The 11,180-nt window shown below is 42.3% G+C and overlaps 2 pseudogenes; both read right to left on the reverse strand.

Annotated features, from left to right (window-relative positions):
- Nucleotides 1–3,361: 3,361 nt before the first annotated feature.
- LOC138079774 (sulfate transporter-like) lies at nucleotides 3,362–4,205 on the reverse strand (annotated as a pseudogene).
- A 204-nt stretch (nucleotides 4,206–4,409) lies between these two features.
- On the reverse strand, nucleotides 4,410–5,476 carry LOC138079776 (sulfate transporter pseudogene; annotated as a pseudogene).
- Nucleotides 5,477–11,180: the final 5,704 nt, after the last annotated feature.

Genomic DNA, 11,180 nt, shown 5'->3' on the forward strand with positions numbered 1-11,180 from the left:
TACTTTGGCCACCTGATGCAAAGAGCTGACTCATTGAAAGAGGTCTTGATGCTGGAAAAGATTGAAGGCAAGAGGAGAAGGGGATCACAGAGGATGAAATGATTAGATAGCATCACTGACTCAAAGTGCATGAAGTAAGCAAACTGTTGGAGATAGTGGAGGACAGTGGGGCCTGGCATGCTGGAGTCCATGGGGTTGCAAAGAGTTGGGCATGACTTAGCAACTGAATAACAACAATAACAATAACAAAAATCTCCCCTGCAGTATGAAATCTCTGATGTTGCTGCTCAGAAGGTGCAGTCACTGGCATTCACACAGTTACCTGGGATAACAATAGTTTTTAGCAGTGCTCTCTCTGAAAGTTTCTTTCCCTAATCTCTCTGTTTATCTGTGTGTCTCTATTGGTATTATACCCAGGTGTTAGGCTTACTAATTGCCAGTTGATTGTACTCTTATTTTTATCAATGACCATGGACATACATTAGTCCACAGTCTATCTAATTAAATTTGGTTTACTTTGCTGGGATAGTTTTCATGGCCAGCTTTTCAGGTTTCTCTGATCCTAGAAGGACTCTTCTTACCTGTTTTTCTACTTCTTGCTGGTAAACTTGCTGGCTTATGATTTCTCGTATGGCTCTCAAGGGATTACCAGTTCAGTTCAGTCACTCGGTCGTGTTCGACTCTTTGCGACCCCATGAACTGCAGCATGCCAGGCCTCCCTCAGTTCAGTTCAGTTCAGTTCAGTCACTCAGTCGTGTCCGACTCTTTGTGACCCCATGAATCGCAGCATGCCAGGCCTCCCTGTCCATCACCAACTCCCAGAGTTCACTCAAACTCACGTCCATCGAGTCAGTGATGCCATCCAGCCATCTCATCCTCTGTCGTCCCCTTCTCCTCCTGTCCCCAATCCCTCCCAGCATCAGAGCCTTTTCCAATGAGTCAACTCTTCGCATGAGGTGGCCAAAGGACTGGTGTTTCAGCTTCAGCATCATTTCCTCCAAAGAAATCCCAGGGCTGATCTCCTTCAGAATGGACTGGTTGGATTTCCTTGCAGTCCAAGGGACTCGCAAGAGCCTTCTCCAACACCACAGTTCAAAAACATCAATTCTTTGACACTCAGCCTTCTTTATGGTCCAACTCTCACATCCATACATACCACTGGAAAAACCAGTAGCCATTTTAGAATGTAGAAGTAGGTTAAAAATGATTTTGCATTTTTGCTATTTTTATCTCATTTGTTTAAAATAATATGCTTTTCATTTTTGCATAAACTAGTCTCCTAGTCCTAACTTTGGAAAATCATTTATTTTATTCATCCATAAAAGTTCAGATACAGAACTTTAAGGTTTCAATGTTGGACATACTTGCTTTTGAAAAGAAAATATTGCTATGTCACAACCTGTGATCAGGTCTCATAAATAATTCACCCACAGAATCTGGGTTGTATGAATGTGATGCTTCTAAATCCTCTTACATAATAGTTTTAGAGGATCCAAAGAGCCTGCAATGCAGGAGACCCGAGTTCAATCCCCGGGTTGGGAAGACATCCTAGAGAAGGGCATTGCAACCCGCTCCAGTATTCTTGCCTGGAGAATTCCATGGACAGAGGTGCCTGGTGGGCTCTAGTCCATTGGGTCACAAAAAGTTGGACATGACTGAGTGACTTTCATTTTCACCTTGTTTCATAGAGCTAAAAGCTGTCATTGTCATCAGTATTCCTTGTACATCAACAGGGTGCATGGCAGTAAGCTTTCACTCTGTTTTCACTAAAAACATCTGCAGATTAATTATTGGTGCTCTTTGGGAATCACACTATCACTTATGTGCATTCTTTTCCATTGGTTACAATAAATTTTTCTTGCAGAGTAAATAAAGATGACCAGCAGCTTCTCAATATGAGAAAGACTGTCAATTCCCAGTTGACCCTTGCTAAAATATCATAAGAAGGAAAAAAAAAAATCACTGCAAAATAATTAAATTATTTAGGGAAGCTGTCAATCATGCCTTTTTGCAATCTATCCTGAACTATTTGCTTTAGGCTCATTTAAAAGGCTACATAGGGGCTTCCCTGTGTAAGGGAAGGGCTTCCCTTCCTATATACCCACTTCAGTGGTAAAGAATCCTCCTGCCAATGCAAGAGACATGGGTTCCATCCCTAGTCTGGGAGGATCTCACATACTGCAGAGCAACTAAGCCTGTGTGCCACAAGTACTGAGATTGTGTTCTAGAGCCCACATGTCACAACTCTAGAGCGCATGCTTCCCAGCAAGAGAAACCCACATTCCCTGCAACTGGAGATTAGCCCCAACTCTGCAACCAGAGAAAAGCCCAGGTGCAGCAGCAAAGACCCAGTGCAGCCAAAAGTTTTAAAAAAAGCATGTTTGGGAATGCATGTAAGAATTAAAGATTTTAAAATTTAAAAATAAATACATAAATAAATAAAATTACAAAAAAAAATGTAAAGTTTACATAAAATTACCCAGCCAGCATTTTACCTTTTGCATGGCCAACTCATTACTCACTGCTCATCAGATACAGCAGTTTAGGACAGATTCCATGGGAAGCACACAGCATAAAAGAGAAGTCCTCAGAAACAAGGACAGGTAGGGATCACAGAAGAGACAGGGAGGATTCTCATTGTGTCGGCTGATTTTGAGTTCTTTTCTTACCTACTTACCCTAAAGAAAAAAGGCTGACTAAAAACATCAAATGTATCCTCAAGAGTGTTCTGTATAAAGTGGGGCTGGCTGGTAGGATTTTGCAAACCTGCTCAGCCATTAGACTCCTGGTAAGACTTTGCCTGAGAACTCTCAGAGATCTGAGTGCCATCTGGTGGGGCAGGGAAGACAAGCACGAGGGAAGCCAAAAGTGAGTACAAGCTTGTCTAGTTACTACCCTACACTCAGGAAGCTTCTCGACCTGCTGTTACACTAGCAGACACAGTATCCTTTCCACTCCCTCTCTAGGGAGCCCTGCCAAACAGGCTCCAGCACTTCTCATGTAAATGCCATCTTTACCCCTTCACCTCCTGAGGAAGGAAGAGTCCAGACGCTTATCTCCTAACAAGATGGTCATTAACTTTGGGGTTTACTCTACATTTCGATTCAACAGATATTCATTTGATTCCATATGTGCAAGAAAGCTGAAAACCTAGGCAGTTTCTCCTTTTTGATTCTGCCTAACTAAAAGCTCTGCTGCATTTGTGTATCAACAAAGGCTATCAGCTTCAAAGGAACAGTTCTGTCCATCCAAAAGGCCAAAGTCTCCAGGGGGCAACAATTTCCAGGTTCACGGTACAAAATGCTGCACACCTGGAATTTTAAACAACTGGCTAGACAGTGTTCCTCCCTTCCATCTACTCTCAACCACTGGAAAAGCTGAGACCATTGGAAACATACATATCTTTCAAATTTTGAGAGTCTTCTACAAAAGTCATGCCTCACATGCACTGTAAAAGAGATTTTCCTCTTCATTTCTCCAGTACTCTCCCTGGGCCAGGGAGTCCCTCACAGAGGGATTGCACTCAGCCAGCAGAACCTGGATGCCGATGGCCTCATGAACCCTGAGAACTTCTTTCATCATGTGAATCCCTGCTGGATCTAAAAGCTGTACTGCATTGCAGTCAGTCACAATGGTGTGGAACTCTAAGGAATCATGGGAAAGTTGCACTGATCCTGGATTCCACTGAGAGTGGCTGTTTCCCTTTTGATCTTTTTCTTAGCTACCTTCTTCCGAGCTGCCTACGAGATGATTGGTGGCATCACTGACTCAATGGACATGAATTTCAGCAAGCTCTGGGATTTGGTGATGGACAGGGAGGCCTGGTGTGCTGCAGTCCATGGGGTTACAAAGAGTCGGACATGACTGAGCTACTGAACTGAGCCAAACTTACTAAGACTGGATTGAGAGCAGGGTTGTTTTCTAAAGAAGATTTACAATATTCTCTCTTCATGTAATAGAGAGTGGATTCAAAGTGGACAAGCTTGATGGCTGATTTAGCCTGACAGGTCTTGTAGGAAGACATGGATTCAAAGATTTCAAGCTCTTTTGCTGGACCAAGCAGTGAAGTCTTTGACTTCTGAGTGTAGAGGATGAGCCAAAACAGAAAAACCAACTGCAATAAGCAAGCCTATTTCAGTACTTAGTTCAGAAGACAGCATAGTACCAAACCAGATAACTGTATCTATTTGGCTAATTCTCCACATTGTTCATGGAATTCTCTAGGCCAGGATGCTGCAGTGGGTAGATGTTCCCTTCTCCAGGAGATTTTCCCAACCCAGGGATTGAATGGGAGTCTCCTGCATTGCAGGCAGATCCTTTATCAGCTGAGCTACCAGGAAACCCCCATATCTTGGGCAGATTCTTAAATTTACATAGGGCTTTCCAGAGATTTGGCTTTCCAGGGTGGGCTAGTGGTGAAAAACCGGCCTGCCAATGCAGGAGACATAAGAGACACGGATTGTATCCTTGGGTCAAGAAGATCCCTTGGAGGAGGGCATGGCAACCCACTCCGGTATTCTTGCCTGGAAAAGCCCCATGGACAGAGGAACCTGGTGGGCTATAGTCCATGGGGTCACAAAGAGTCGGACATGACTGAGCAACTAACACTTTCACTGTCAGTGATGAATAATCCCCGCCATTACTCCAAGGGAGTCTGAGTCCAGGGAGATACTTGGCCTGAGATGTAACAGCTGTGAAGGAGGCACAGGTGACAAATCCCCTCAGCAAGGCACCTGAGGATAGACTGAAACAAAGCCCGCTTGATAGAGCCTGTGGCTGCCTGATACACTCCAACCTTAAAGGTTACCATACTGTCAACTATAATGTCATAGCTACTTGTGTTACATATCTTGCCTAATGTCTGGCTTAATAATGTGCTCCCATCTGAAACCATTCCCAAAGAAGGAGCAACATGAGCAGCATCATAGCCAACTCCATACAGTTCTTAGTCAACTACAGCTGACTGATCATAAGGCACAACACTCCAAAATGCCCACAGAGATGTGATGGAGGTCCCCAATAGGAAGTAAACGAAGCCGACAAAAGATGTATGTAGACCATCGATATGTTCCTGGCCAGGTGAGAGAGAATAAGCAGTGGGCTGGGGCACCAACAAGATGCCCACAGTCAAGCCAGCCAGCACATCTCCTCGCATATTTTTCTTCAGATTATATTTTGGGAGCCAGTGCAAAACAGGAAGGAAACCAAAAATGATAGTTTGGGGTTTGGTTGGATGGCACTGACAACTCTAGTTTTTTTGTGATATATTGTCTGAAGTTAGTATCTGGTTTCTCTTAAGGCTCCAAGTGGACCCTAGGATAAGGTCTGCATTGATCATTGGTCTCAAATCACTGGAAGCTGTTACATGATTCCTCTTCCTGCTCCAGAGGGATCCTACATGGAGAGCTGTATTGATTGTTTCCGCAATGGAGTCCTCAGATGAAAGATTATATTGCTTTTTATTTTTCAAAGACATTTCCGGGGATAGACGTTCCAGCCTCCCTGAGCAAGTCAATCAGATTGGCGAATTCACACAGGAGCTCTTCAGTCCTCAGTGCAACTGGTCCAGGATGTTCTTCTCACTTTCTAATTCAGGCAAACTAGGTTGAGTGCATTCCATCTACTTTGGAATAGCTAGCTCTCTGTGATTTCTGGGTCAAGAGACTTTTCCAAATTGCTTGAGTCTGGGCCATCCCCACACAACGTGGCTTCAAGGTTCATCTTCCATCATGGCGGGACTGAGGGGATAAGATGGTGTGGGCAGAGGCACCCACATCTAGGCAGGCATCCCTTTAAGCTATCAATCCCTTGCCCACCCATTGCCTGGCCCCTGTAAGAGGAGGGCCCAGCCAGGAAGGACAGGGGAGTGGCACGCAGGCACTATCTGGGAGGTGCAGAGTGAGAACCCCGCACGGTCTGTTAATATTTTGTTGAGGACTTTTGCATACATGTTCATCAGTGATATTGGCCTTACTTTTATTTTGTGTGTTATCTTTTCTGATTTTGATATCAGAGTGATGCTGGCCTCATACAATGAGTTCGGAAGTATTTCTTCCTCTGCAATTTTTCGAAATCATTTGAGAAGGATAGCTGTTAACATTTTCATAAATGTTTGGTAGAATTCACTTGTGAAGTCATCTGGTCCTGGACTTTTAATTCTTGGTTTGAATAACACATTCAGTTTCATGACTAGTTATTGTGAAAATAAAAGTTGCTCGGTTGTGTCTGACTGTTTGTGATCCCATGGACTGTATAGTCCATGGAATTCTCCAGGCCAGAATCCTGGAGTGGGTAGCCTTTCTCATCTCCAGGGGATCTTCTCAACCCAGGGAGCAAACCTGGGTCTCCTGCATTGCAGGTGGATTCTTTACCAGTCTCCCCACCTGTCAAGCAGGAGACTGGGTTAGATTTCCCAGTGGGAAGACTATACAACTGGTTATTAGTCTATTCATATATATTTTTTCCCTGGTTCACTGTTGGGAGATTGTACCTTTCTAAGAATTTGTCCACTTCTTCTATGTTGTTCATTTTATTGGCAAGATTGTTTTGGCTATCCACGGTCATTTGTGTTCCCATACAAATAGTAAAATGTTGTGTTCTAATTCTGTGAGAAATGCCATTGTTATTTGATAGAAATTGCATACAGTCTGTAGATTACTTTGGATAGTATAGAACAATATCGTGACAGACATTTTCACAATATTGATTCTTCCAACCCAAGAACAGATACACACACACACACACACACACATATATATATATATATACAGTTGCCTTTTGCCTCTCTGGGCAGCTCTCCAAGATCAGCAAGTGGGTCTCCCTCAGGCTCCTGTCTTATCACCACTTCTGCACTGGAACTCAGAGCATGTGAGATTTTGTCCATGCCCTATAAGAGTGGGGTGTCTGCTTCCCACGCCTTCTCACTCTCCCATGTAGGCCCTGTAGCCTTCAAAGTAACATGTCTTGGGGCTTCTCAGGTGGCTCACTGGTAAAGAATCTGCCTGCAATACAGAACACATGCATTTTATCCCTGAGTCAGGAAGATACTCTAGAGAGGACATGGTTACCCACTCCAGTATTCTTGCTTGCAGAATCCCATGGACAGAGGAGCCTGGCCGGTTATAGGCCATGGGGTCACAAAGAGCCAGACACAACTTAGCAATGACAGAACAAAGTCAGATATTTTGTCTGTATGGTCAGTAAGGAATCTTACTAGCATAACTTTAGGACCGCTGCAATCCAAAGCCTAGGATTCAGGGGATTCTGGAGAACAAATACAAGAACAAATGGAGAAAATGAATTTATATGATAACATAGGTGGTGAGGAAGAGAAACAATCAATGAAAATGAAAAATAAGAGCCAAAAGAATGATAAAAGTCAAGACCAAATCTTTCTTACTCGGTCAACTGCACCTTTTGTTGAGACCCCTCCTTTCAATCCTGAAACCCCTTGGGATGATGACTTTGCTTTTAAACCACTTGTACAAAAAGGAGTTCTATGGCACAGTTGCAAGGGGATGAAAACCCTGTTTCTGCCTATGGCTGTAACTCATATCCCACCAGATCCTCAGTTCTCACAAGGAAGAATGCATTATGATTATAATGCCATACCTTTTAAAACCATAAAGGAGATGAAACAGGCATGCACCCAATATGGAACTAATCCTCCAATACCGTAGGACTAATTCAGGGACTTTCACAAGCTGAACGGCTAATTACTTATGACTGGGAAATGATAGCCAGAACCTGGTATCCACCTGAGAAGTTTTACATTTAGGACCTGATGGCAAGATGAGGCGAATCAACAAGCTCGCAGAAATGTGACAGCCAACCTGCCAGTTGATAGAACACTTGATCAATTAATGGGTAGTGGGGTACATTTTGATGCCCACTCAGTTACAATTTGATGACCAATTACTCACTAAAGTGAGAATGATAGGTTTAAAAGCCTGGGAGAGAATAAATCCACCCAGACAAGTCTCGATTTCATTTACCCAAAATAAATAATCAAATGGAGAACATTATGTAGATTTATTGTCAGGCTATGTCAAAAGTTAAATAAAATAGTCTCACAACCTGGTTTGAGAGATTTGCTGATGCAAGTGCTTGCTTATGACAATACTAACTCAGAGTGTAAATAGGTAATTCAGCATCTCAAAGTACAGGGTGCCACTCTAGGAGAATATCTTAAAGTTTGCCAGGATATTGGGTCAGAACCATATAAAATGCAACCTCTGGCTCAAGCATTGTCTAAAGCTAATAAAAAGACAGATATGAGATGTCACCAATGTGGAAAATTAGGACACATTAAAACAGACTGTAAAGGAAGAAGAAGGGAGTCAGTTGATAAATTACACTATTGGCTCTGGTGCCACTCCTATTTGTATTGGTCTTGGAAGTATATGTCTTAAAACAGGATATCAAAAATGGCTGTCAGTTGTCAAGGAATCAAATGCCGATAAGACTTCCCTCTTTCTGTTAACTGCCCTTACCTTTTTAGAAAAAGAGGAAACTTCCAGCATGATGAATCCACCTGACCTTCCTGATTGTGTTGCTGATACTAGCCATGGTATTGAAAATTGGTTAAGATGGAAATTATGTAAAGGATCAGAAGGCCACTTATTATTAAATGTTGCAGAAGGCTCCAGTTTGGATTGCAGACCCCGAGGAGCCCCTAAACTTATAGAATATAGAGTGTCTTTCCCATGGATATATAATGATAGGCAATTAGTACTTACGGTAGTCGACCCCTTGTATGGCATGGGGTAGGATTAGCTCCCCCTGTGCCTCGTTTAGATCATTATCCTGTTCATGATGACACACGGAAAATGCCCATGGCATTGAAAGAACTAATCGCTTGGAAGGGACGATATACTGACTATGTTTTAAATGACGCAAAAGCTACCTTTAATTTTACAAAAAACTCTACCCACACTATTCAGACTTGTGTAAGAATTCCTATGGTTTTCATGATCAGACCAACAAAATATGATCCCAATTTGGGATTAGTAACATGTATTAACTGTTCATTTATACATGTATAAATAATACCATTCCTTTTGATGAAAGTTGGCAGAGTATTTACATTCTGAAAACCAGAATGATTCCAGTTGAATGGGTTCCAGTTGAGTTACAACAACCTTGGCACGAAAGCCCTACATTATATGTTATTGAAGAAATATTGAAAAATCTTAAATGTATTAAACATGTTTTGGAATTGCTTATTGTTGCCATCTTAGGCATGATTGCTATGGCCACTGTGGCAGCCATGGCCAGAATGGCTCTTCATAAATCTTTACAAACAGTTCATTTTGTACAAGAATGGCATAAAGAGGCCAATGTCCTTTGGACCACTCAACAAAAAATTGATGGAAAGTTGGCCTCCCAAGTGGCTGACCTTCAACAACCTGTTATTTCATTAGGAGATCAATTAGTCAGTTTACAAAAACAGATGAGACCAAGATGTGATTGGAACTATACTTCCTTTTGTGTAATGGCTTTCAGATATAAGAAGACACAATTCAACTGGGATAAAGTTAAACAACACCTATTGAATCCAGGTAATATTTCTGTCGATATTCAAGATCTACAACAAGAAACTAAAAGATTTTAATAAACATCTTGATGTAATTTCTGGATCAGATTTTCTTGATACTGTTGCTGATAATCTTTCTTTTCTTAATCCCTTAAAACAGATCAAGAAATTTGGATACGTAATTGCTCTGGTTCAGTTCAGTCGCTCAGTCGTGTCCAACTCTTTGCGACCCCATGAATTGCAGCACGCCAGGCCTCCCTGTCCATCACCAAATCCTGGAGTTCTCTCAAACTCACGTCCACCGAGTCAGTGATGCCATCCAGCCATCTCATCCTCTGTCATCCCTTTCTCCTCCTGCCTTCAATCCCTCCCAGCATCAGAGTATTTTCCAGTGAGTTAACTCTTCTCATGAGGTGGCCAAAGTACTGGAGTTGCAGCTTTAGCGTCATTCCCTCCAAAGAAATCCCAGGGCTGATCTCCTTCAGAATAGACTGGATGGATCTCCTTGCAGTCCAAGGGACTCTCAAGAGTCTTCTCCAACACCACATTTCAAAAGCATCAATTCTTCGGTGCTCAGCTTTCTTCACCGTCCAACTCTCACATCCATACATGACCACTGGAAAAACCATAGCCTTGCTCTGGTTATGGGAGTGCTATTAATTATGTGTTTGTTTTTCTGTATAGTCTGGAAAAGAATGATAAAATACAACAAAGTCAACAACAGCAACTAGCGTTTCTCACCATTTCTCATCATGTGCAAAATCAAAAACATGAGATGTAGGAGTCAGGAAGAAAAAAAAAACAGCAGGCCATGGCAAGGGCTGCCAGAGAAATTTATAATTATTCATAAACTGGATGCTATAAGGCATGAGACTCTTGGTTCAAGTCCAGCGGGAACAGTTCATCTTGAAAACAAGAGAGAGGTGGGAGGGATGTTCAAATGGGAGTGAACATGGGTAAACCTATGACTGATTCATGTTGATGTTTGGTAGAATCCAAAACAACAATGTAAAGCAGTTATCCTTTGATTATAAATTTTATAAAGGCATCTGACTATTGAGTAGAGGAGGGATGGAAGATACAGTATTATGGGAGCCTATTACATTGCAGTCAAATGATAGGATTGGACTCACATGGAGATGGGGAAAAATGGATAATTTTTCATTTGGGGAACAAAAATCTATAGGATTTAGTGATGGACTGTGAAGAAGTGAGGAAAGAAGTGTTTTAGAGATGACCCCGAAGTTCTGCTTGAGCCGTTTCGTGATGCCACTTACTGAAATGCGAACCAGGCTGGGGATAGAGGTCAGGGTTTCATTTTGTCCAAATTGGTTTGAGATGCCCACAAAATTGCCAAATGGAGAATTTGAATGGGATAGGAAAGGTTGGAACTCTGAGAAGGGTCTAGGCTGCAGACGATATATAAATGGCACTCAGGGCAATAATTCACTGAATAGAGGAGGGAAGGGCACCCAGAACCAGTGCCAAGGAAGCACCTGAAGCACTTACATTTATGTAAAGAAAAATGACAGTCTGAAAATGAGACTGAGAGCAGGAATAAGTATTGAGAAATAGAGGAGAGATCGAGTAGCAAGTTTCTGAAGAAAGGGAAAGTGTTGTTTACAGGAGGTTGATGTTTCTGGTT

The sequence above is a fragment of the Capricornis sumatraensis genome, chromosome 5, assembly GCF_032405125.1.
Source record: "Capricornis sumatraensis isolate serow.1 chromosome 5, serow.2, whole genome shotgun sequence".
NCBI lineage: Eukaryota > Metazoa > Chordata > Mammalia > Artiodactyla > Bovidae > Capricornis > Capricornis sumatraensis.